Raw genomic sequence first — 7,861 nt, 5'->3', positions numbered from 1 at the left:
TCACCCACATGGATCTTGTATCTGAATGGGACTTTTGATTGGTTGCAGACATGCACCTGGATTGATTGCTTTTGGATTCTGTTTCTTTTCTCTGAATGTGCTTCTCCCCTACATCTCACTTAGTCTGCTTCTTCTTCTTCTTTTGTTTTTTTGGTGCTTAACTCTTAAATATATTTTATTTTTTGTCTATCCATCATTTTTATTTTCTTGTTGTGATATTACTGTAAAGTTTCTCAAGCGCCATTCAACTCATAATCACAGACATATCTCCAGAAATTGAAATAATATGACTATTGATTTTATCTTGAATGAATATTGTGATTCAACTTACCCAGTGAATGAATGTTAATTTATGTACAACCTATTATACTATTTGCTGCTAAAGAAATTATCCATTGAGTTTTGCACCTGTTCAATAAAAGCAAAATAGGATCGTAAATTAATTCTTTTAAAGTGATAAATTTTATTTTAATTTACATACTTCATTGTTTTAATAAAGAACTTAAAAATTATGTATTCCTAAAAAAAACAAAACAACATTACTTTGAGAAAACACTTTTATAGTTAGAAGCTGACAATGTCACACATTGCAAAATAGGTGTCAGTCTATAGAATGGCAAGACTGAATTATATTTGAATCATCATTTTGTGGGTTGAATTGCAGACCAAACTGTTTTCACCAAATGAGTCGTAAAAAATTGATGCGATTCTGGCTTCAGTGAGGCTTGAGCTGCATTGCTGTTCTGCTCAATATAAACGGTAAGAGGTGATTCGATTAAGGGAAGGCAGAAATAAATCCTTCTTGGAAAAGATTAAACAGCTTTTGTCATTCCATGTTGGACGACATTAATGACCTCCCTGACAACTCTTGCAAGGTTTGGCCACTGCTTTCAGCAGTTAATCAATCTTTGCACACTTTCTTGTTTTTAATTCCCGTATCAATATACATCATCAGTTCTCAACATGATTTGAAAGCATAACACGGCAAAACTAATGCATGGTTTCTTTTACAACAAACTATATAATGGTATTTGTTATGTGGGTATGTGTTTGTAAACACAAATATATATTTTTCTTAGATGTTTGATAACTTACCAGTGCCAGTATTTGCCCCTTTTTGGTGTGAAATGTATGACAATCAGGCTATGAATCCTCTAATCTTTTATTAAGCTTCAGCAACAACACGCCTCACAATTTTTATTTTTTTAAATTATTATTTCAACATTTAAAGGCCATGTAAGAACATTTCGGGTATCTTGAGCTACCTCATTTTATTCTTTTGACTGATATATTTGAAAAGTTTTACCGTGACTTCTCGATCAAACTGATAAACTAGTTGATGCGTATAACTGTAAGACACAAAGAGCAATTGTTTAGACTTTTATTCTCATTTGTTTCGTTTTTCTAATCTTATGGGAATTTTACGTTGCCAGGCACTCTTTTTATTATTATGAAATATAATATTGATGTCTAAAAACTGTGCATTTGCATTTATTTTTTTTTTACATATATTAAGATTAAAACTTCAAAAGTATTATCGAGTCTTACAAATCTACAGGAACACCCCACAAAACCATCCAACACTTGTGGGACATTATCAGTAGCCATGTCAAAGACAATCTACCTACAATTTGGGCAGAATGGGAAGACTTGGTCGAGAATTAGAACAATATTTCGAAGGTTCTTCTTATTGTTTGCTCAATAAGATTACATGTTGCTCATGTAATGGAGGCATTAGATGGTATAAAAAAATATATTAAAAATAGCATCATCACCAATTTATAGTCCTCCTGTATGGCTTTAAAAATCGCATTAAATGATACATTTTTTAAAAGAGCCATAAGTTTTTGCCTTTACTTCCATCTTGATGTTTTTGATTATAGCTACCTTTTTAAATAAAGTACTTCTTTTAAATTTTACATTTTTCTTTTCTAAACATGGTATACTTATTATAGTTAAAGAGTTACTCACAGCATTAATTTTTTATTGTTATCACTGATTTTTAGTTGGTTACACTTTTTTCCTCTGTCTAAATTGATTTTGGGCATTTAGTGAGTGGGCCATTATTTCGATAGGACAACAAATGCTAAATATTGTAGGTTTTACCGTAGCTGCTTTTCTCCTCCACCTTAGATTTGTCAATTAGTTGAAATTTAAAATGCTGTAAACTTCAACGAATTTCAAATCTGTCTTTTGTAAGTTATACATCAAAGAAAAGAAAAGAGACCTGCTTTAGGATCTTTCTGTGATCCTCGATATTACCAGCAACACCAAATTTGGTCAACTATTGAACATTTATTTTTCAACTGAATGACACAATCATGGAGAAAGTCACCACATAATTTGTATAAAATGTGCAGGATGGATAATTCACCTTTTGGGGATAAAGACGTTGAAGGACTGGAACAGAATGGCTTTGTGTGATAGAGCATTTTGTTAAATAGACCAGACTTTTGTTTTGTTTCGATTTTCTTTTTCCAAAGAGAAAAGCAGCTTTTTATCATTTTGTATAAATACATATCCCAGCCCTAGACTGTTTTACGTTGGTTATCTTACTTTTTTAAATTATTATTTTTGATAGCTACAAAGAGAGATTGGAACTTCTCAGGTTTTGTTGTCTGTTTTGAGCTCAATGTACCTACTTATTCCTGATTGATTAATTGATTGATTAATCGATTACTACCATATTTTGACGAGAATAAGAAATATAAAAGATATGTAAATATCTGGGTGGGGTCTTATAATAATAATGCTGAAAACTTATATAGCGCTATAACTCCGAAACACCAGACTCTAAGTGCTTAAATTACAAATTACTTTGGCTGACACATACTCATTCACACACACAAGCATACACACACACACACACACACAGACACACAACACACAATAGAAACCAGACAGACCTATCTTGCTTCTCATAACATCTACTAAAGACGAAACAGATATGTTTTAAGAGAACGTTTAAAAATAGACAACGATTCTTTTTCACGAATGCTCTGTGGTAAGGCGTTCCAAACAGATAGTCCAAAATGAGAAAAGGATCTCATTCCAACATTTTTCCATATTCGAGGGACAACTAGTTTTGTGGAATCACTGGCCGAACGTAAGGGGCGGGGTTTTGAATATCTTTCAATTAGTTCCGAAATGTAGGAAGGGGCAGTACCTTCAAGACAACAATACACTAAAACACAAGCCTTGAATTTAATCCTTTTCTCAACAGGCAGCCAATGCAGGTCATGAAGCAGAGGTCTGACAGAATCGCACCTACGCTTCATGAATACTATTATGGCAGCGCTGTTTTGGACAATATGAAGACGTCTCAGATTATGTTGCGAAACACCAAACAACAGAGCATTGCAATAATCCAATTTCGATAGTACGAGGGACACAACCAGGTGTTTGGTCACATCCTCAGATATGAACCGTCTAATGGAAGCAATCTTTTTTAGTTGGAAAAAGAGAGATCTAACCAAATTATTAACCTGATGCTCCATCGACAGTCCAGAGTCTAAGAATGTGCCAAGGTTTTTCACTTTATCAACAATTTGAATGGAGGCATCCCCCAGCTTCAAATCTGTTTCACTTTTCCACTTCATGTTCCCAACATACAGCACCTCTGTCTTATCATCATTTAGTTTCAGTCTGTTCTCATTCATCCATTTCTTAACACTTTGGATACAATTCTTACTATCGGCTGATACTTCTTGTAAATTTCGCGTATTGGAAACGCAGTACAATTGCGTATCATCAGCGTATTGGTGGTAAGACAGACCGAAACTTCTGATGATTTTAGACCTAGGTCCAATGTAAAGAACGGGTCCAAGTACTGAACCCTGGGGAACCTCACAATCAAGAATGATTTCCTCAGATCTATATTCATCCACCGTAATAATCTGTTTACGATTAAACAAATATGACCTAAACCAATCAAGCACTGCACCAGACACGCCATAAGTAATTTCAAGACGTTTGAGGAGAAGATTGTGATCAATAGTATCAAAAGCAGACGATAGGTCAAGCAAATTCAGCAAAGAACATGAACCATTGTCTATAACAAAGAGGAGATCACTAACAACCCTAACAAGTGCGGTTTCTGTCGAATGATGTTCCTATAAGCCGACTGAAATTTTTCTTCAAGACAATTATTTTTAAGATGAGACAGTAATTGTTTCAAAACAAGCTTTTCTAAGATTTTAGAAAGAAAAGGAAGATTAGAGACAAGGCGATAGTTTTTTAAGTTCTCTTTATCTAGATCAGGTATTTTCAAAAGGGGTTTCACATGAGCAACTTTGTAAATGTCTGGTACAGCACCCGACTGCAGCGAATTATTAACAATACATGTAAATGGTGTTAAAATTACATCAATGCACTTTTTTAGAATGGCAGTATTTATGGGGCAGGAGGTCACTTGCTGTGTTTCCGATCCCCCCATATTTTTCCTGAGTTATCTTTTTCTGTCTTTGTATGTATAATGATTTGTGAACATTTGAGTGTTTTCCTTTTAATGAGATCCTGCGAGTGTGTCTGGATGAGACTTTTAGGTGATTTCAATCTAAGTACACTGATGCTGTGCTCTTGTTATCTTCATCTGTTCCTTTCTTGAATCCTACCCTTCTGTCTTAATTTTTTCTCATATGCTTTCAATTGTAAGTCTAGAATTTTGACTATCCCACTTTCTTCCTTTTTACTCACGCTGAAATGACCTAAATGTGTTGTAAGCACCGTATGTGATTATGGATCCCAGGCCTTCACTTAAAAAAAAAATTAAAAAAAAAAAAAGGGGGGGGGGGGGGTTGCGTAAAGTAACTGTACTATATTATTGATTATATTTTCTTAGTTTTCATATTTGTGCTGTGGGAAAGGAAACAATGCAAATAAATCCAGGTACGAATTTTATCTGAAATGTTTGGGAGAAAGCGAGAATGAAAGTATCAATAGAAAAGCACTTTTTTTCATTTTTTTTTTTTAAACTATGATTGGTTTTGAAAACACTGTTCTCATTCCTGGAAGAAGTGATCAATCACGTCACATGTTGTTAGTCCGTTTGGTTTGTTTTGTGTTGCAATTCAGACCTTGAAACTCTTAAAGCTAATAAGATCAAGAGGAGATTTTAGTTTGATTTTATTAACATGTGACTCATCGCCTCCAAGTGTTATTATGTCGGACTTGATCCGATGCTGATAAGTGAAGTTATATTTGAAATGATTAAAAATACGAAATTTAAGTTTTTCAACAAATAATTCTAAACTTGCGTTTTGGCTGAAAATTCAGTTTCAGGTTCTGGATGGGTTTCCCGACCTCCCATAGTGGGCAGGGAGGTATTTGCTGTGTCTTCTATACCCCTTTACCTGTTTTCCAGTTGTTTTCTGTCTTTGCCTGGGAATGAGATTACTTAGTTTTGTTCTGACCCTGGCCAGAGTCCTTGAATGTATAGTTATAGTTTTGGGAGATTATAATTTTTTCATTGTAAATCATCTCTCTATTATGTACTGTTTTGTTTTGTTTTTTAATTTTAAACCTTTTGTTTGTAAACATTTTAGTGTATTCCTCTTAGTGGAATCTTGTGTTGGTCTCTGGGTGAGACTTTCAGGTGATCTCAAACTAAGTACACTGATAGTGATAGCGTCCTCTTGGAATTTACATCTGTTCCCTATTTGAACCATTCCCCTCTGTCTTTCCTTTTCCTGAAGTCCTTATAATTGTGCATCTAGAATGTTTTTCCTATCCAAAATTTTCTTCCTTTTTACTGGCGCTGATATGACCTAAATATGTTGCAAGTGCCGTAAAATCCTTAAAAACAAAACTAACAATTTCAGCTTCTCGTTCACCCCAAAATAAGCGAGGCTATGGGTTGCATATCATTTGATTTTTAATATATTTAATGTTAAAGTACGCTCAATATTGACTTCCTTTTCATTTTAAATAATGACACATATCTAAAATAATGCATTCATCTTGTATTTACTTTTATGATAATGCATCCCTTTGTTGAATCGATTTTTAACCCTTTAATTTTGGTATTTGTTTTGAATAAGAACTGTAGTTTCGGAAGGATTTCACCTTGTATTGTTTTTTGTTGTTGTTTTTTTTTCCCTTTTGTTTTGAAAATTGTTATTTATTTATTTATTGTCATTTACTTGAGTTTTCTCTTCTAATTCTATATCTTTAATTATGTCGTTTACTTCTATAAGCTATTAAATAAACAATCTATGACTTATCATTGTGACCACTGTCACTATTGAGGCTCTGAGGCATGGTTTAGATTTAAACTTGAACTTTATGAATTAGTACTGAAATGTCAATCTTGATATTTCTTTGTGTTCCATTTTCATCTCTGATGTGGCCCGAAAAAAGTTGCAAAGTGTCGTTTAATTTCTAAAATTCACTTTCATGACTAAATTTTACATAATCATTCTGATGAGGATTGAACCAAGGTTTGCATCCTGTGAGGCAGCCATTTATTATTCATTATTATTGGTAGTGAATGCGTAGGCATGTGTATTTGTGTGTTAGTGTGTGTGTGTGTTTCTATATGTGTGTGTGTGTTTCTATATGTGTGTGTGTGTGTTTGTGTATGTGTGTGAAGTGCCTCTGTGCACATATAATGTATAACCTCTATGTACGGGAGTCCAGGGACATGCCTGTGATGTAAATTATAATTGCATTTATTTTTATTTCGTGTGGCTGATATAGTGTATATATATATTGACAATATTAAACTGTATAGTGTGCTCACATTTTAAAAATGACTTTGTGGAAGAATTTACACACGCTCACTCACACACACACAACCGCCACCCCCCCCCCCCCCCCCCCCCCCAACCACCAAAAAAAAAATTGCTTCTTGCATCTTCCCACCACCTATTCTCTCTCTCTCTCTCTCTCTCTCTCTCTCTCTCTCTCTCTCTTCTCTCTCTTCTCTCTCTCTCTCTCTCTCTCTCTCTCTCTCTCTCTCTCGTGTTTTGTTTTTCTCTTTAAAGGTGCTCATGTCACAAAATCTTAATTTTTTTAAATTTTGCTTTTTTTTTTATTGGTTACTCTTTTTCCATTGTTCATCGTTATCATTTTAAGTCATATTTTGTTACTGCTGTATAAAGTGATGCTTTATTACGGAAACCTAGAAAACAATTATATTATATTTGCTACTGTTATACACTTTTATTTATATAGAATTTCTTCTCCCCTACTTTTATCCAATTATTTTTTTCATATTTGTCTTTAGTGTTACGATTTTATTTACACCTTGAAATGCTCTACTTGGAAGTTATTTTTTTTTCTTCTTTCCTCTCTTTCTCGTACTCCTTCATAACCATTAGCAGATGCGTTGGTATTGTTAATGATCATTAAAATTATTATCATGATTGTATTGTTACTTTTGTTTTTGTCATAATAAACAGGAATAGATGATGATGATGATGATGATGATGATGATGATGATGCTGATGATAATATAAATGATATGTTATAGAAATAACAAATATTATTTCTGTTATTATTATTATTACAATTATCATCATCATTATATTCTTCTTCTTCTTATTATTGTTGTTGTTACTATCATCAAAGTTAATCATTGCCATTAGTGATATTGTAACGATCAAAGTAAATTTAATAAGTGACAACAGAAATACAAAAGATAGTCATCTTTTGTCCAACAAAAGTTTTTTGGACTTTTTTATTTTAAAAAAATTGTGTTCAAATCACCTGTAGCCAAGTGCATAACGTGTTCTCTCTTAAATTGTTTTATATTATTTTCCATGGTTGTTATTATTCTGCAATTCGGGACAGCCTTGCCAAATATTTTCTCTGCCATCCATCTCCGTCTGGATTTTAAGTGATGTATAACGTTTTCATTGAT

This window comes from Berghia stephanieae, chromosome 3 (assembly GCF_034508935.2).
Source record: "Berghia stephanieae isolate SIO BIC M18660-M18661 chromosome 3, UCSD_Bste_1.3, whole genome shotgun sequence".
NCBI lineage: Eukaryota > Metazoa > Mollusca > Gastropoda > Nudibranchia > Aeolidiidae > Berghia > Berghia stephanieae.
This window is presented reverse-complemented; position numbering follows the sequence as displayed.